General features: G+C 43.1%; 1 protein-coding gene and 1 pseudogene across 1 annotated transcript in view; one reads left to right on the top strand and one right to left on the bottom strand.

Annotated features, from left to right (window-relative positions):
- LOC126459013 (uncharacterized) overlaps positions 1–20,626 on the top strand; it is a 371,629-nt gene that overhangs the window by 20,578 nt on the left and 330,425 nt on the right. The gene's annotated exons all lie outside the window — the stretch shown is intronic.
- On the bottom strand, positions 19,683–19,800 carry LOC126427985 (5S ribosomal RNA; annotated as a pseudogene).

Genomic DNA, 20,626 nt, shown 5'->3' with positions numbered 1-20,626 from the left:
GATGTTTTTAGATGTAGTTGACATAGATAATGATACAGATCTTCCTCAAAGTATGATAGGCTTTTGTGCAGAACATATTTATCTTAACAATATGGACTATAATTTTCTTTCATCTATTTTACAGTGGTTCTTATCTCTCTGTGTTACTATTTCTATTTGAGTACATTGTCGAAGCATCTGCAGAAATTCACCTACTCACTTTCAAGTTTTTTCTGTAACATTTTGTCTTCATATTTTCTCTAATGATGATGTACCTCCAGTTCGTCTAACAAATCCATTTCATGTCTTTTATTTAGTCCGTGGACTACTTTGACATTTTGCTTTACTTATGTATGTGTTTAGCTATTGATGTGCTCTGTGTACCTGGTGCGCAAATTTCGGCCTGTAGTCATAGGTAGAACAGGGATCATTCCTGGCACATTACTTTGTATATGGGTCATGATTACATTTCATATTATGTATTAGTTTTTGTTGTAGTTTATTTGATGTAGAATGATTACATTTCATTTTATGTATTAGCTTTGTTGCAGTTTATTTGATGTAGAAAACCCAACTTTTACTTTGTGGTTTTTGAAAATATTTGCAAGCTTCTGTGATATATCGCCAATGAATGAGATGCTAGATATACATTTGTTTTTGTCCTTTTCTTCTGTGGTGCACTTCGTGTTTGTGTCTTTTTTCACCTTGTCTAGGACTGGGTCAACCATGGAAGCAGTATAGTCATTAGCAACTGCAATCTGTTTCACTATGTTTTCTCTTGTTGCATGGTTTCTTGGTTCAAATTAGAAAACTGAATTTTATAGGAGACAGGTACGTGACATACTACTGCTAGTAAAAGGGGATGTCTAAGGCATAACAGATAGTCTAAATTGCATCAATAATTTGCATGAGAAAACTACGTTTACTATGGAACAAAATAAAAGCATCGGTTACCTGGATCTAAATATTACAAGAAACAAAAACAAATGCATATTCAAAATTTATAGGAAAAATACAATGACCGACGCCACAATTCCTGCAACCTCACGTCGCCCAGACTTCCATAAGCAGGCAGCAGACACATCAATGCTACACAGGACAGCTAAAAATGATGCAGTCGGGGAATCTTGAAAGTTTTTTCGATATCATTACCCGTTAGCGTGATCCAGAGGTTCAAAGTTACCGTACTTGTGCACGTAGAGCGTGTACTTAATATCTGGTCTACGCCATAAATATAGTGAGATGGAAAGGGTTTTAGGGTCATCTTAAGGGTTTTCAGATCACCAAACAATGTTTTTTGTCAGCAGTTTCTCACCAACAAAACTTTATGACGTCCTGTCTCTGTATAAGGAACGCTTCATACCTAAACAAATATGTCCAGAGCGGTACTGCTTTGGTGACGAAATGGACTACAAAGGGTCCTAACATGTGTGAAAAGAACATAAAATAACAGCCAAATATTATTTTAAGCTGGAAAGACTACAAATTCTGTAAAATGTTTCTAATAACATTTTTACTCTTTTAAGATACAAATTATAAGCTGGGCGATTTCGATGAATTGTGATGGATGTGCAGAGTATTCAGGGAGAATGTAAAGCAAACGATTACGTGTTAACCTTGTATTATGCTTACTTATTGGTTTTGTGCCTCAAAATATATAAATGTGTCGAAGTATATAAATAAACTGTCAAAAATTTACTGAGCTGTAGAATTCATTTTATATAAGCAGCATCCCTTGACACAGCAGAGGAAAGGAAGGTCGCAGTGGAAAAATGTTGTCGGAGCACAGAAATCTTCTTTAAAAGACTCTGAGAGAAAAATGGGGAATCAGCTTATTCCGCCTTCCTCACGAAATATTTTGATATGTAAACATATTTGAACTTTTTTGTACTGAAAGAGTGTACTAGAGCGACAGCGACAGTGGAAATGAGTGGAGACAGCGATGGTGGGAGAAAGTGGCAGTGAAAGAGAAAGAGAGATGGATGAAGGCAATAGGAATGAGATCCAAAGAGAGAGGAGATATTGATGGTCAGTGAGAGACAGTGGCAGTAAAAGAGAAAGGTATATGGATGGGGATATAAGCAATGGGAGCAAAACAAAAAAAAAAAAAAAAAGGGGACAATGGAATTGTAAAATACAGATGAGTGGAGAACACATTTAGTCTTGTTGAGGTGTTGACCCTTCCAAACCAGCGGACTTTAACACATAGGCATAGGGGAGACCGCATTTTGGACAGAAATTTTAATCATTTGGGTAAGGGGGAAAAAGCGTTCGAGTCTCCTGAATTTTTTAGCTTCCATGGTATGGTGGAAACTGTGACACTGGGAAAGAAAGAGAAAAGGAAACAGTGGCAGTGGGATATATTGTAAATCAATGGGAGAAAAAGGAGATAGTGGATGAGAGACGTATGTAAATAGTGGTAATGAGAGGGAGATGCTGAGTATGAAGGCTTAGTTACAATGAGAAACTGGGTAAAAGGATGTAGAATGTTTTGTGTTAAAATATCGCGAATGTGTTTGCGTGCCAAAGTTGGTGGTGAGGATGATGGGGTGAGTATCGAGGCAGCTTGTTCCCCACTTTTCTGTCAGAATTTTTTTAAAGAGAAACATACTCACCTGTTTTGTGCTCCGACAGGAGCATTTAGCCTCTGGTTTAAATTTAATGATCGTGTAGTCGATTGTTGTTATTACTTCCAGAGTATCGAATACTTTACATTAATTGCATTTTAATTAAAAAACTATCCAGATTAACTAGAGACACCGATTAATGAAGACCGGATGAGCAAGGTTACCTTGTCGTGTCTTAACCACATACCCAGCATGCTCCAAAGCAATTGCTCGGTGTATGAATAGACGTCTGAGAGATCAAGTTACACTAATGTCTGTAAAGTTTCCACTGCAGTTGTTACAGAGATAACAGCTTGTTATTGCTCCATATGAGACTCCTGAGAATCTCTTGTAACTTCACAGCATTAACTATTAAGAGCATGTAGCATCTAGAAGTTATTGTAGTTCATTATTAGTATTATCACTGTTCTTACTGCGGCTAGGAACTTCGTATAATGGTCGCCTGCTGCTCTGTCGTTTAGGAAAATCATGTGTGGTCGTATTCCCGCTAACAGTCATTAAATCTTGTTTTTCTGCTATGACGTCAGTGACGGTCTGTGCTGTTAAGTGCACTGTACGTTCTTGAAATAAAGGAACTAATCAGTTAATATTTCACATGAAATACCTGTACGGATTATAAATTAAAGTCACCGGCAGCGTTTTCCGTCTGTATGCGAAGGCTTATCTCAGGAACCATGGATTTCACTATTAGACAGATCGATGCACGTGGAAGGTTTGTGTACACAACTTATCACCACCACGACAGGTAAGGCGTCTAGTCGTAGAAATGTAGTGCAAACGCCGTTAGCATTGTATAAAAGCAACACGTGGCCGATAAAGGACAATTAAGTTATGTTTCCCGCTATACAATGGAGAGGTTATATCATTGCTGTTTTCTTCTCGCTACCAAAGTCTACGTCAGATTCTGCTGAGGAGCTGGTATTTGTCATCGTTACGGCTCTTGCAAGAAAAACCTGGAAGGTTAACACCACGCTGGCGGTAAACGCGACAGAAGAACGCGTAACTTCGCTGAGGTACCTTCTGGGAACTCATTAAATAACGATGCACTCTTTCCGTTTGCTCTGCCTTCTGATGAAAGCCCAGAACTAAAGAAACTCGGAAACAAGTGCAGCTTACTGATGATAACAGGAATCGAGTGAAAAATTAAATGTCGGACTGTTGCTGGAAACGTGTCAAGTGCTATTTCCTGTAAATCTAGAGACTAACAGCATCGAGCTCTAAATCCACTTTTTCAAATTTCGAATTTCCCTGCTGAAAAGCGTAACTGAAAGTGCTGAAACATTCATTAGCCTTTTCCTTCATAAGGAAAAATTTTTTTAAAACTCTTCAGAACTGGCGCAAAGTAAAATACAATAAAACTGAATCTTAGTAAAATTCTCGTAAAGAGGTTGAGACCTATTACTTCTTCACGCTTCGTTACCCTTAGTTATTACTTAATGAGCATAGTTAGATGCTACTGCAGCGAAGATACGTCGTGTCTACCGCTGAGTGTATCTTCTTCTCTATTGATCTCATCTCTCTGTTGTAAACGATGTAAGCCAAAAGCTACCATATAATTATAAATATATTGCACTACGTTGTGTTGTTTGATTATGATTATGAAGTTGTTCTACCAAGAAGTGTCGGATGATTGAGCTAACAAGCTATGAAATAACGGCTAGATTGGAAAATTAAATACGGGAACAAATTAAGATTCTAGAAGCCATGAATTAAGTATTACACCATTTTATTTGTGGATTATAGTGTCGCTTTTTTCAGTTAAATTCATACATAAGAATGAAAGCACTGTAGTTCCTGTCTTCATCCCTAAGTCGTCTTGTTTCACAAAACCGGTTTTCTGATCCTTTCCGGCGATTTTGCACAAGTAAAAGTGAAATTTTGTAGTTTACGTAGTTCTGTAGCGAAACAATGCTTCAAATGGTAAAATTACAGCAGGGAAATAGGACTATGTGAACAGAAAAGGCCGCCTGTTTTGGAGAAATATGTTACCATTTTATACTATTCGCAGTGGATATTTCTCAATTGTCTTCTTCTTCAAATGTTTCCGTTCACCGTCCTATTATTCCTATCCTTATTTTGTTTTCAAACTGTTCTTGTACCTCTAGGTTCATCGTAATTATTCATTCTGTAGTCTGTTTTAACTCTCCTACTAAGACCTACTGATAATATACCGATCGACACTGGCATGTAAGAGGTTATTAATAAGGATAATATGAGCATGAAGGTTCATGCCCCCAGCGTTAATGTAATTAAAATCGTTCTGAATGCGCTGCCACATCACTGCATAAAACAGATAAAATGTTAAAATAGGCAAAATTGTTCAAATGGCTCTAAGCACTATGGGCTTAACATTTGAGGTCATCAGTCCCCTAGACTTAGAACTACTTAAACCTAAGGACATCACACAGATCCATGCCCGAGGCAGGATTCGAACCTGCGACCGTAGCAGCAGCGCGGTTCCGGACTGAAGCGGCTAGAACCGCTCGGCCACAGTGGCCGGCTGTTAAAATACTAAAATAAGCGACGTTACAGAGCATAAACTGAGTACTGAAGTATTTTAGAGTATTACTCTGAAGGACACCCGAAAGATGTTAATAAAAGCGAATGCAATGCCCTACATTTCAATCACACCAATTGTTAAGACAAAACCAGTGTAGATTGAGATTTTCACTCTGCAGCGGAGTGTGGGCTGATATGAAACTTCCTGGCGGATTAAAACTGTGTGCCAGACCGAGACTCGAACTCGGGACCTTGGCCTTTTGCGGGCAAGTGCTCTACTAACCGAGCTACCCAAGCACGGCGCAGGCCTTGTCCTGACAGCTTTACTTCCACCAGTACCTCGTCTCCTACTTTCATATGCTTTCTTCCAGGAGTGCTAGTTCTGCAAGGTTCGCAGGAGAGCTTCTGTGAAGTTTGGAAAGTAGGAGACAAGGTACTGGCAGAAGTAAAGCTGTGAGGACGGGGCGTGAGTCGTGCTTGGGTAGCTCAGTTGGTGGAGCAATTGCCCGCGAAAGGCAAAGGTACCGAGTTCGAGTCCCGGTCCGGCACATAGTTTTAATCTGCGAGGAAGTTTTAAAACCAATGTAGATTCCATGTTGAGCGCTGCGGCGAGAAGCTGGAAGCGAGAATACATTATCCGATCAAAAATATGCACACACTCCCGTTTAATGGGGGATTGACCATTATATATCAAAAGAGGCGACACGCCAGTATAAAACGGGGCGGGGATGTTATGCTGTTAGTAAAGAAGCAATAATTGAAGACTGGATCGGTCTAGAGAGCTCAGTGACTTCGAACGTGGCTACTTATTGGATGTCAGTTGAGAAACAAATCAACCGGGGCCATTTCAACCCTTCTAAAGCTTCCCAAGTCGACTGTTGGTTATGTGATTGTGAAATGGAAGCGCGAAGCAACAACCACAGCTAAACCACGTGTAGTGACGGACAGGGACCGCCGAGTAATGCGGACGCTGCTTATAAAAATTGGCGTTAAATCAGCAGAAGGAATCGCTCGTGAGATCCAAAGCCGCACCACCAATACGGCTAGCACAATGACTATACCTAGGTGGTTAGTGAGAGTGCGTTACAATGGCCGAGTAGCTCCTCATAAGCCATGCATTTCTGTAGCCAACTCTAAATGACGCTTGATATGTAAAGAGAGACGACACCGGTCATAGGATGACTATGAGACGTTGGTTTGTCGACAATAACATCTCTGAAATGGACTGTCCTGCTTGGAGTCCCGACCTGAATCCAATGGAACACTTTCGGGCTTGTGAAATTAAATACCTTTCAGCCGTCAATTCCAACTTTATTTTATTTGGAAACCAGTTTCAACGTTTCACTACGCCCTCTTCAGGCCCCTGACCGACGTGTAGGAAGAACCTACCTCGCTTGTGATCAAAGCAGGGGCCAGCAACACTGGTATCAGTAGATATTTGTTGCAGTGATCACTTCAACCACCACCTCAACCTGGTCGGTCAGGGGCCTGAGGATGGCGTAGTAAAAACGCTGAAACTGGTTTCCAAATAAAATAAGGCTGAGAACTGACGGCTGAAAGGTATTTAATTTGATATCTCCTATCGAGCAGCCGAGTTCCGCAACCATCTTTAAAAAGATGGACATACTGAGAGTTTCGGGATTAGTCGGAACATTGATTTTGCTCCAGACCGAAGCGTCCAACAACATTCTCTTCTCTAGTTTCGGCTCTTAAGGAAAAAAATGGCCTACCATTCCTCAAAAGACATTCAGACACCGCATTGAAAGTGTTACCAGACACTAACCAAGTAGGGACCGCAGCGACTCAAACTAACTTGGCCAACCAGTGCCAGGGGCGCGCTCACTGGGGTTAGCTCGGAGAGCGGGCCACAACAGTAGGTTTATATATGAACTGTCACAACTATAATGCTGCAGAGTAGATCAGAATTAGAGTAGAATAATAATACTGATTAACCTTGTTCATAGTTATGCCAGTACTTGAAAGTTTTTTGTAACAATGCTGCTTTGTTTTCATGTTGTATCACATATAGAGCCACTGATTAGTTAAGGTGGTGGGTTTTGTTGTATCATTATATTATACACTGTATTGTATCAATAAAGATTTTTTTTAAAAAAAAGTGTTACCAGCAGAGTTAAGGCCGTCATGAAGGCAAAGAGCGCACACACCCCATACTAAAGTCCAGGAATAGGTCATCAGAAAGTGTCACCATACAGCAAGCGGATAAAAGAAACACAGAAAAAGAAGTGGGCTGTCTTAAACTCAAGGATGTGTATATCTCATTCGTTACGCATGCAGGGGAAGGAAGTTTCACGGAACGACTGATCGCGAATTGAATTTGGGAGTTTAAGTTTTGAAAGTAGCCCACGTGTCTGTGACATGCATGTGCTTTCGCCCTTTGCGAACGCATCTGACACCTCTGCAGCTTTCTCCTGTAGCAATGTTAAGCAGAATGAGACAGAAGAAGTTGCTTTACTCGAATCAAACGTGATGACTTACACTGTCGTGCCTGGGACTGCATGGTACAATGAGGTTCTTTGCAGCTGCGGTGGGAATTCTGTAGTCTGCGTCGTCGTTTACTCGGGTTGCGGACCGTGAAACGGCGAATGCCTTTGCATCATTACTTCACTTTTTTGCACGATGTATCTGAAAGCGGAAAAAAGTGTATCTGTCAGAAGGAAAATCGAAAACACTGTTCCTGTAGAGAATCTGAACATGAAGCTTCAGTTTCTCCTGTCATCCCCTTTTATAATGAGATTTTCACTCTGCAGCGGAGTGTGCGCTGATATGAAACTTCCTGACAGATTAAAACTGTGTGCTCGACCGAGACTCGAACTCGGGACCTTTGCCTTTCGCGGGCAAGTGCTCTACCAACTGAGCTCCCGAAGCACGACTCACGCCCGGTACTCACAGCTTTACTTCTGCCAGTACCTTGTCTCCTACTTTCCAAACTTCACAGAAGCTCTCCTTTCTTTCAGGAGTGCTAGTTCTGCCAGGTTCGCAGGAGAGCTTCTGTAAAGTTTGGAAGGTAGGAGACGAGGTACTGGCAGAAGTAAAGCTGTGAGTACCGCGCGTGAGTCGTGCTTCGGTAGGTCAGTTGGTAGAGCACTTGCCCGCGAAAGGCAAAGGTCCCGAGTTCGAGTCTCGGTCGGGTACACAGTTTTAATCTCCCTTTTATAATGGTTGAAACTGAACTCCACCGAGAAAATTTCGCCAGTTTTTCGGCGATATTTTGTGAGTATTTTAGTGCAAAGGACCAGAGGCCTCCGGCGGCTGGCTACAGAGTAATTGCGTGTCGATCAAATTCTTCATCCTATTTATCTTTGCATCTATAGGGCAAAAGAAAGGTACCTTCCTCATCGACACTGGTTATCTCTCAAACACTAATCAGCCGAGTCGTTACTTACGGTACGTACAGGTCAAGAAGTTGGACGCTGACAGATACCGAGAATCCTCTTTGCAAATTTTCTACAGGAAAATATCACGGAAATTATATGTAACTAACAAATGGCGTCCACTCCAGAATCTTCTTCTTCTTTTTCTTGTGCTTCAGTTCCGCATCGGCGTAGCGTCGTCATGGTACAGTTAATTTAATGGTTGGCAGGATGCTGTCCCTGTCGCCACCACATAACCCCGGGATGAAATATGTGTGCCACAACTGTCTGCGTGTAGTGTTAGTCACGAGAAAATGAGCGAAAGTTCTCTAAATATTTGCGAACCGTGGAACTGAATTGGGACCTGGGCACCAGCCCGGTATTCATTTGGTGGGATGTGAGAAACAGCCTAAAAACTACATGCAGGCTGGTCAACACACCGACCCCCTTTGGCCCTTTGATAAGCCGCCGCACGATGTCGATCCGGGGCCGGCGCACCTCTCCGTCCCGAAAGCCGCACTTCAGCGCGAACGGCTATCTCGACGGTTCGTCTACACCAAAATGATGAGATGAATGATATTTTAGAGAATGAAGGCTTCGTCATACTGTAAAATGACGGAAACTGGGAGCGCTATGCCATCTACAATGAATGGAAGGTTACAAAAACGAACTGTCGAAGATGATACTGTCTAATACAAAAATGGTAGCATTGAATAGACATGATTAAATGATGTTAGAATGAATGTGGAAATAATGCAATAGTATGGCTGGGAAGAAAAAGCTAGTGACCAGCAGAACGGAGGAAAATTGTGAACGAAACCCAGAAACATCACGTAGCATAAACATAGAAAACTGCAACCAGTCACTTTTTTTTAAATGTACGTTTATTCCTTTGACTGGTTTTCGTACCTTTTCAGGCTCATCTTCAGACGGTGCTCATAGAAGTTAAATCGTTATTTCCGTAGTAGGGATGCTGAGTACTGCCTTGCAACAAAGTCGTCCGTAATCTCGGAAGCCACTGTCCAGCACCATGTTACGGCAATAAAAACGTAACTTCCATGTGCACCAACTGAAGATGAGCATGAAAAGGTTCGCGAAGTAATTAATGGAATAAGCGAGCATTTCAAAAAAAGTGACTCGTGGCAGTTTTCGGTTTTCATAAGGGAAAGCACTAAGTATCTACACTCGGATGACTTGTTTATAATGTGTAATGATGTACACCAACCTTGTTCGGGAATCAGTTTATCTGTTAGCGAAAACCGTGTCAAAATTTCTACAACAGATCTTGAGATTATCCGTAACATACACGCAGAAAAATAATTTATAGTATGTAAAGATACACAGTCACGGGTTCTAAAACGTCTGTGATGAATAAGCTTAATCCATAATGTAGTAGCTCTTGATAACAAGCCTCTGGCCGATCTTATCCATCAGATCCCTATCCATTACATCCGCGTTATGTGTCGAGCTGCCACATGTTATCAGGTTCAAAATGGTTCAAATGGCTCTGAGCACTATGGGACTCAACTGCTGAGGTCATTAGTCCCCTAGAACTTAGAACTAGTTAAACCTAACTAACCTAAGGACATCACAAACATCCATGCCCGAGGCAGGATTCGAACCTGCGACCGTAGCGGTCGCGCGGTTCCAGACTGCAGCGCCTTTAACCGCACAGCCACTTCGGCCGGCCATGTTATCAGGAATGTTACCAAGGTTGAACATGGGTCAGCGTATTGCTCCGATAAACTCATAGTTATTCGGTTTCAGACACTACGCAAGAAACACGTGAGAAAACTACCAAACGATGCTCATAAAAGTAAACAGAATGCACTTGGGCTGTGTTTTAACCCCCAGGACAGTGTATAACAATAGGTGCATCTTATAACGGGTACAGTTCACCACACCAGCGACACACGCGTACCAAGATATTCGAGGTTTTTAAGGAACAATGCTCTGATGAACCAACGAAAATTTCTCTGTAATAATGACTCAGTATCAGAGAGGTTCGAGTACAGACCAACTGAAAAAAGCATCGCATGGTTCGAGAGACAAATTTGTCGTATGACTGAAAGGAGAGCAAGAAAAGAGTGTGGTAAGATTTTCTAGATTATTGTATTGTATTGTATGTTAACCGGGTGTCTAGAAACGACGGAGAGGCTCCGTCCCCGACGCAGCCGCAGTGGTCCACAACCCCACGACGGCTACCACAGTCCACTTCACCCCTCCGCCACCCCACACCTAACCACTCTTTCATGTTATTGTGCAGTTCGGCCCCTGGTGGACACCCCCCCCCCTCCCCCCAGGGAACGTCTCACACGAGATGAGTGTAACGCCTATGTTTGCGTGGTAGAGTAATGGTGGTGTACGCGTACGTGGAGAACTTATTTGTGCAGCAATCGCCGACATAGTGTAGCTAAGGCTGAATAAGAGGAACCAGCCCGCATTCGCCGAAGCAGATGGAAAACCGCCTAAAAACCATCCAGAGACTGGCCGGCTCACCGGATTTCAACACAAGTCCGCCGGGCGGATTCGTGCCGGGGACCAGGCGCTCCTTCTCCATCTGGAAAGCCATCAGTTAGAACGCACGGCTAACCGGACGGGCTTTCAAGACTAAGTATGTTATTTTATTAAATCTGTCAACTCAGTGAAGACTATTAGGACGATTTCACAGAAGTGCACAAGATATCCCTTTATTCCTATTCCAGGAACAAAAGTCGTGAGACAGGATCGAGAGCCATAACCCGGTAATGTCCGAAAAAATCGAAGATGCATGATCAGCCATATTAAAGATTGTGCTTAACTTCAAGTTTTGCAGCAACGTAGTCTGCATCGCTTTCACAATACGCAGCCCTGGGATTTGATCAGGTGAACGTACTGGGCACTTGTCAGTTTACGAGACCGGAGCCGCTGCATCTCAGTCAAGCAGCTCCTCAGTTTGCCTCACAAGGGCTAAGGGCAGCCCGCTTGCCAGCAGCGCTCGGCAGACCGGACGGTCACCCATCCAAATGCTAGTCCAGACCGACAGCGCTTAACATCGGTGATCTGACTGGAACCGGTGTGACCACTGCGGCAAGGCCGTTGGCACTGGTAGAACAACAAGACAATAAATGAAAAACACAATGTTGTGTATTTCCTAAAACAAAATGAATTAACCCGTAGAATATACGCAATATCGTGCTTTTTTATATATTAATATTATTTCAGGCTGGGGTAAGAACAATGAAGTGAAATGGGGAAAGTTATGGAAGTGCAGTCCATGTTTTTTTTTTTTTTTTTTTTTTTTAGGCTTGCAGTGTCTGTGATAAGTGGTTTTTGTGTGGATTATTTTGTTGATGTGGTATGTGAGGATGTTGGTTGGTCAGAGGAAAAAAATGTTCAAATGGGTGTGAAATCTTATGGGACTTAACTGCTAAGGTCATCAGTCCCTAACCTTACACACTACTTAACCTAAATTATCCTAAGGACAAACACACACACACCCACGCCCGAGGGAGGACTCGAAGCGCCGCCAGGACCAGGCGCACAGTCCATGACTGCAGCGCCTTAGTGCGCTCGGCTAATCCTGCGCGGCTTGGTCAAAGGGACTGGATATGTGACGTGCTACTGAGAGTGGGGTCAGATGGATAAGATGATGAAGCTAACGGAGTTGGAAATGGTGCTGATATTGCAGTTGTGACTACAGCATACGATATACTGGCACAGGTAGCATAGCTGCTGCCTATCTGAGAATGTCAGTGGCACTAGAAGAAATAACTGGTGAAATAACTGAATGTTTATATGATAGGTAATCGACAATGGAGGCTGTCCTGGTGATGTGGTAGAAGAGAAACGTGTGAAGGGCAGATGGGAAAATGAATATTGGGTAAAGATATATGTGGTTATGTGGTGGAGTAAAGAGGGTGTAGATAACGGGTGTACAAACATCGATATCATAGAATAAATTTCTTTTATTTCCGTCAATGACCGCAAAACTTTTTGTCCGTAGAGTACCTGTTTCGTTCAGCAGTGATCATCTTCAGATATGCAGGGAAATGAAATACTATTAATGGACAAATAGCTTCTTCAAACAGTAAAACATGCCATAACAAAAAAGTATTGCTTTCACGGGTAAGGAAACATGAGTTCAAAGGACGGCGAGGCATACCTGTTTTTTTTGTAATGGAATATTTTGGTTCAAATGGCTCTGAGCACTATGGGACTCAACTGCTGAGGTCATTAGTCCCCTAGAACTTAGAACTAATTAAACCTAACTAACCTAAGGACATCACAAACATCCATGCCCGAGGCAGGATTCGAACCTGCGACCGTAGCGGTCTTGCGGTTCCAGACTGCAGCGCCTTTAACCGCACGGCCACTTCGGCCGGCTGGAATATTTTATTGAAACTTCCTGGCAGATTAAAACTGTGTGCCGGGCCGAGACTCGAAATCGGGACCTTTGCCTTTCGCTGGCAAGTGCTCTAGCAACTGAGCTGCCCAACAACGACCCAAGGCCCGTCCCCACATTTGTACTTCTGCCAGTACCTCGAGTCTCGGTCTGGCACACAGTTTTAATCTGCCAGGAAGTTTCATATCAGCGCACACTCCGCTGCAGAGTGAAAATCTCAGTCTGGAATATTTTATTGTTTAAGATATATAATTAGTCCACTAGCTGTATTTCAGTTTACTGCAGATCTGAAGATGGTCATTGGTGAACGAAATCAGTAGCCTAAGAACCAAAAGTTTTGTGATCGTTGACGGAAATAAAAGAAATTTATTCTACACTTCCTGGACCACCGTTTTAATCCTCGACCAGGCCGTAGATTGTGAAACATTGATATCAGTTGATAATTAGATGTAGATTTAGGGATTGTTGAAAGAACAGTTGGCGACTAATAGGAGAAGATATCAGGCAGTGTCATTGACGATGGTAGAGGAATACGCACAAGACGTTGTGGAGGTGATGTTTTATGTAATATGTAACGGCAGCGACCTCCATCAAGATGACAGATGACGACGGCGGTGCGGATGGTATGTGATGATGGCGACCGAGACAGTTGCGATGAAGAGAGCGGGATGCAGCGCTGACTATAGTTATGCACTAAGGTCGTGGATCTCTCACTGAAACACCGAGATAGTAGCCCAGGCTAGTCACTCCACGAGTGAATCAGGCATTCCAACCCTCGGATGCTGTGTTCAATTTGATATGAAATATTCATTAGTACCGCCTCGGACATTCTTAACGAAGCAGATACCAGTGAGGAGAGCAGAAGAGAATTAATATTCCAGCCGAATGCGCGCAACAGCTCAGTCGAGCAGCAAAATATGTGTGTCATGCATTCTTGTTTCGTTTTGAAGTGTTTATTTGGACGGAAATCGGGGTGTTTACACACGGAACGCCACTTCAAAGGGCGAGCCTCTGGTGCCGCTGATTGTGGACTAATTCCGGGAATCCGGCGCTACGGGGCGCTTTTTTAAAATGTTGCCTGGCCGCGACGTAGGGTATGCCAACCTGGCCGCCACTGCCAACGCTAAACGGGGCGTCTCCGGTGACATATTCGGACATAAACCGGCGTGAAACTCCGATATATCGGGAGAGCGCGTGCCAGCGCATTCCGTTGATTACACGCGAAATCAATTACTCTCTTCCAATTTGCGACTCCCCTCTGGTAAATAAATTCGCTGCCGCCGGCAACGGATTTTAATCTACTTGCGATTTCTTTCTGTACGGCCGAATAATTTTTTGGAAATGAGGCGTGCTAACATGCCGAAGCGTCCGGGACCGGGACGCGACGGGATTAGCTCGCAGAGCTGGAGGAGCGGTCCCGCTCCGGGCGCTAATCAATCGGATTGTCGGTGCGCCTGGCCCCGCGTGAGACGCACTTCCAGATTAATGCGCGCCCCGCGCATCGGCCGGCTCATCTTGTATTTCTCTTCACGTTTCTCCAAACTTCAATTTTTAGTGAATTTAGCGTTCCGTACACTCGTTACTTTGGCGCTTGTCTACTTCAGGAATTCCCTGACGCTGAGCCTGATGGAGCTGCGGTACGAACTGTCGACTTAGGATTGATGTACCGGGTGATCAAAAAGTCAGTATAAATTTGAAAACTTAATAAACCACGGAATAATGTAGATAGAGAGGTAAAAATTGACACACATGCTTGGAATGACATGGAGTTTTATTAGGATGGCGCTCCACCCTATATTGCTAGACGCGTGAAAGATCTCTTGCGCGCGTCGTTTGGTGATGATCGTGTGCTCAGCCGCCACTTTCGTCATGATGGCCTCCCAGGTCCCCAGACCTCAGTCCGTGCGATTATTGGCTTTGTGGTTACCTGAAGTCACAAGTGTATCGTGATCGACCGACATCTCTAGGAATGCTGAAGGACAACATCCGACGCCAATGCCTCACCATAACCCCGAACATACTTTACAGTGCTGTTGACAACATTCTTCCCCGACTACAGCTATTGCTGAGGAATAATGGTGGACATATTGAGCATTTCCTGTAAAGAACATCATCTTTGCTTTGTCTTACTTTGTTATGCTAATTATTGCTGTTCTGACCAGATGAAGCGCCATCTGTCGGACATTTTTTGAACTTTTGTATTTTTTTGGTTCTAATAAAACCCCATGTCATTCCAAGCATGTGTGTCAATTTGTACCTCTCTATCTACATTATTCCGTGATTTATTCAGTTTTCAAATTTATACTGACTTTCTGATCACCCGGTAGATTTGGTGCACGGTATTTCCGATTTATATCTGATCTTGTAATTATTGTGTAAATGATGGAATTGCTCCTACAGGAATATCAAACGATATTAGTTGTCAGCACAAAAATTTCATGTGGAATAGCCAGCCTAAGTCCAAGTGAATAAAATACTCAAGGTTCAAAAGCAAAACAAATTTTCGCAATAAATAGACAATCAACACACAGTTCTGGAAAAACTGATTCAAAAATACAGACTAGCATTAATAGAAGTCTTACAGATAACAAAGTCTTTGTTAAAGCAGATAAAAGTAATGCTACAGTAGTTCTACATGAAGAAATTACGTCAATAAAACATAATAATTCTTTCATGAAAATAACATAAAAGAACCGAAGACTGATCGCACACCTCAGATTAGAAAATTAATTAAAAATTCCAACTACCTTCTATCCGATGCTAATGTCGACATAGCTTAGTCACGAACTCCATACCACCTACACTAAGATCTCACCCAAAGATTCATAAACTAAATTGCCCAATACGTCCAGTACATCCCACTTATTATTCAAGGAGCAGTCCCGAATATTATAACTTCTAAGAAGCTTAAAGGCTTCCGTAGCAACTTTTACGCATTTGAAGACGAATTCTCCGTCATAAATACCCAGAAATTTATTAATGATGTAAGTGATATACACACACCAGAAAGTGTCAGATTTGCATCCACGAACTTTGTGAACCTTACACATGTCTGTGAAACTATTGAAGTAATTTCGACAGCTGTTACATTCGCTAATATTGTTTCGAAATAATTCTAGGAACTAACAACAGAAAGCAGCACCGGTCAAGGGACAGGTAGCGATACGTCAGTGCGTTGTTCTCAATAGCTTGAGAACTAATGATACACAATAACTTGATGTGAACCAGAGGGCTACGTTTACAACAGGAAAAGCTTGAGCTGATTACTTAGAATGTCTGTCGCTATTCGCACGTTCTGCTTCCAGGAGCCGGCCACTTTCACGATCTGTTTTCTTACGCCTGCAACAATGAAAACTCTCAGTAAGAATCGTATAAGTGATATATGCACAAACGTGAAACCCCTATAGAAAATTTGCTTTCCTGTTCCGTATGTGGTCACGACGGCAGCGGATTATTAGCATATTTGTTTCGATTCGAATGCGGGACTCTGGTATTGTGCTGGCGGCGTGTGTGGAGAAAGCGGGCGCTTAGTTGAGTTGTACGTGTGTTTTCTCGGCTTTCGCGGGCTACCCGTGCCCGGCGCCGGTGCGAAAGGCGGCAAGGGTGAGAGGAATAGGTTGGGGGGGAGAGGGGAGGTGGCGCCGGCCCAGTGAGCACCGTCCAAAAACCATGACCGCGCCGCCCGCAGTCTCACGATGCACTTTTTCCGCGTGGACGACAACGTACCGCGCGACGGTGAAATGTCGCTCTCCACAGGAGGGACGCCAGCTTCCGCATCCCAGTCCACACTGGAAGAGACGCTTCCATTCAAGGCATTTACCAGTGTAGGGTGCGCAGAGTTTACGACAATTGACTCTTATTTTAGAAGCGCCTTCTAGACATTCTGCTTTACTTACACTGCTATTTTCTCAAACGGATTCCCAGCTTCAAAAGTTTCAGGTATTCCCAATTTATCTCTTGGAGATTATTTCCTTGACGTCTGTCACTGGTCTTCTGTCGAGACTGGTCGTCTAGTGTAAAGCGCGTGCTCGGAACAGAGAGGTCGCGGCATGGTACCCCGGGCAGACCAGGGACATTTTGAGTTTGCTTTTCATCTAGCCTTCACCCGTCTACGATTTAATGAGTCGCCAGGAACGACACATGGTTCGGATTCCACGTTAAACTATAAGCCTCCCTTCCCAGGTTGGGTGACTGGGGTGTTTTAAGGTCACGTAAGTCGCCGAAGTGGCGGTCAATTCAAAGACTTGCAACTGGTCAATTAGCCACGCGTAGTCATTGTTGTAACCGTCTCCTAGCGGTCGACTTTGTCCCACTGGGATCATCCTCCACACTTTCTTGGTCACATATTATAATCCATTCGTTTTACGAGGGCATTCAATAAGTAAGGCAGCACAAACTTTTTTACTGAAAGCAGTTTGGTTTTATTCAGGATTCTAATACTCCATATTATTTCCCACTCTACTAGCCAGAAAACACTATTTTTCAACATAGCTCCCATTCAATGCGACAACCTTGCGCCAACTTACAGGTAGGGCCTCTGTGGGTGCATGGTGCCATTCTTCTGGTCGACGGCGGAGCCTGTGACGATTTCGACAAAAATTGTCATAATCAGCCTCCTAACCGGCAAGCAGTTTCGCACAGATGGTCCTTCGTTACTCTTTATTATCCTCCTTTAGGTGGCGAGAAACCCAGTGGGCAAACACCGTTGAGTGTTCCAACTGGTGCACGAATGTGTCAGCATTACCAACAGAGACGTCCAGCAGTGCAGCAAGATGTTTGGTTCCGTCGATCACCACGAATGAGAGTGTCCGAACGCTCTAAGCACTATGGGACTTAACATCTGAGGTCATCAGTCTCCTAGGTTTAGAGCTACGTAAACTTAACTAACCTAAGGAAATGATTCAAATGGCTCTGAGCACTATGGGACTGAACTTCTAAGCTCATCAGTCGCCTTGAACTTAGAACTACTTAAATCTAACTAACCTAAGGACATCACACACATCGATGCCCGGGGCAGGATTCGAACCTGCGACCGTAACAGTCGCATGGTTCCGGACTGAAGCGACTAGAACCGCTCGGCCACAACGGCCGGCGCAGGAGTCACAGCTGTGTGCAGCCGCCAGCACGCAGATCGGACACTTATGCGCGAAGTTCTTGCGATGATGGCAGACGCCTCGCCTAACTGTTCACCGTGTTTCTGTTCTCTGCTCTGCAAGCGCCTTTGTATATCTGTGATGCTCTGTCTTTCTGTCAAACGAGACTCAATGACGGCTCTCTAGTTGGAACGCGCTCACTTACAGACGCCATTTTGGGGGCGATGTATTGCACCACCACCTATCGGAATTCCATGAAACTACAAGGGCTATAGCGGGAATATTTCACCATATGCCACAACAGATTCTGCGTTTTTCAACCTAAACTGTCCGAGTAAAAAAAGTGTTGCATTACTTATTAAACGTCCGTAGCAAATGACAACACCATCCATCCTGAATAACTTCCATTACGTTGTAATGACGACCTCTTCGACTTTCACCATTTTTTTTTCTACTTTCTTCATTTCTGACGTAATCTAAGCCTGACGTTCCAACACTTCGTCTCCACAAATCCATTTCCACAGATAGTGGTTTTTCTCTCTTCGTTATTTCCCGCACTTCTAATCCGTGTAGGCCCTTCACATATACTTTCTGCTGTTCTTTTGTATATAATCTTTTTAGTTCTCCTTGTCCAAACCTGTTTCTTAAAATATTCTACACCCTTTCTATTTGTAGGTACATATATTTAAAAAAGAACAAAATTAATACTAAAATTCCCAGCATTTAATAATGTTGTTTGTGATACGCAAACATATACTGAGTTTTCTTTGTGTACATTTGTAAACATATTTTTATCTCTACTATTTCCCCTGTGCTACATAAGTTATTCCCTCATGTTTCAACACACTTCCTATCCTCCTTTCGCTTCTTCTTGTTAGTGTTTCTAAGATATTCGTTTCCTCGCCGTTACCACAAAGAACCACGTTTCGTATCAGCCAATTTTATTTTCTGGGTTCTTCTGTAACACCTTGTCTTAAACGCGACGATTCTCGTCCCTTCCTGTAGCTGATTTGCTTCCATACAGTGCTGTACGCCACGCGTTCATTATTATAAGTTTCTCTATCACGTTAACGCTTATGTTTAATACTAGGAGACTTCTTCTAGCGTGGAATGCTTTCTTTGTGATAGAATGTTTTTCTCTCGTCATCGCATTCTATGATTTGGGAAAGGTGATATCTCGCCAGTGATTTTGCAGTCGTTTCCTACCCAATATGAATGCTGTGCATCTCTACTCCAGTCTGTTATTCGTGGAAACATACGTCTACAAATTTAGTCAGGTTCCCGTTAAGCTAGGAAAGCTTTGGTGATACATTTGAATCCTCTCCATCTTTGCACAATTTAGCTGCTACTGCGTCTCATATTACCTCGGTGAACCGAGACGATAGAAACGGCAAGATCTACCTCTGATTGCCACGTTTAAGTAACATAGCAATTGTGGAAGGAACGTTAGAGTGTAAGTTTCAGTCGACGATGAAGTCATTACAGAGAGGCTTCACTGAACATTATAATTAAAAATCTAAACTCCTCCCGCACAGGCCATGAAGGCCCAAAGGTACCGACTGGCCGCCGTGTCCTCCTCAGCCCACAGGCGTCACTGGATGCGGATATGGAGGGGCATGTGGTCAGCATACCGCTCTCCCGGCCGTACGTCAGTTTCCGAGACCAGAGCCGCTACTTCTCAATCAAGTAGCTCCTCAGTTTGCCTCACAAGGGCTGAGTGCACCCCGCTTGCCAACAGCGCTCGGCAGACCGGATGGCCACCCATCCAAGTGCTAGCCCAGACCCACAGTGCTTAACTTCGGTGATCTGACGGGAACCGGTGTTACCGCTGCGGCAAGGCCGTTGGCAAACATCATAATTATTAAATTAAAGCCACCAGGAAATCTTAGGCATGTCCATAGAATAACATGGTGATCCAGTGCTTGAAAATCTAATTCGGTCAATACTGCACCAGAAAGTTTTTTATAGTCATGTTGTTATTTTAGCTGGTTTTACTTATTCGTATACTCAAAAGCGCCTAATTCGGTTTTGAGGTAAGAGAGGCCCTTACTGCCTTAACGTATGCATACGAGATGGTCCCGCCGATTCTTTCCTTCAGTAAATCCTTACGCTATTGTTCCAATGATGTTCTTGTCTTGTGAATGTATCCAATGAATTTGTCTCTTCTTGTCTGAATCGTGTTTAGGAGAGATCTGATTTCTTGTATTCTTCTCAGAACGTCTTCAACGGTAACTATCTCTCCAGGTGAGCTTCATTATTCTTCAGCAGCCCAACCTACCCAAGTTTTACACCTGTTCCGTTTGTTATTTCTAACGAATAGCACTTCGTCCTTAAAGAAGCCGAGTTTCACCCGTGTTTCTTTGTATTTTAAAATTTATTTCTGCAAATCTCTAAACATTTTTTTGCCAAGTATCATTAGAAAATGCCTTTTACAGGTATATAAAGGAAACTTAAGCTGCCTTATTTTCCATTTCAATAAGAAGTATCACTTCCAGGATCGTCTGTCGTGCTCTTAATCTCTTCCTGAATCCAAATAGATCTTCATTCAGCGTATAATTCACCTTGTTTTCGACGCACCTCAAAATTATCTTGATGATAAACTTTTATACATATGACATAAGGATTCAACTTTGATATTTCCAGCATTTTGTAGCTGTCACGTTCTTTCGTATG

This window comes from Schistocerca serialis, chromosome 1, assembly GCF_023864345.2.
Source record: "Schistocerca serialis cubense isolate TAMUIC-IGC-003099 chromosome 1, iqSchSeri2.2, whole genome shotgun sequence".
NCBI lineage: Eukaryota > Metazoa > Arthropoda > Insecta > Orthoptera > Acrididae > Schistocerca > Schistocerca serialis.
The sequence above is the reverse complement of the archived record's forward strand: the minus strand, read 5'-3'. Positions and strand labels throughout refer to the sequence as shown.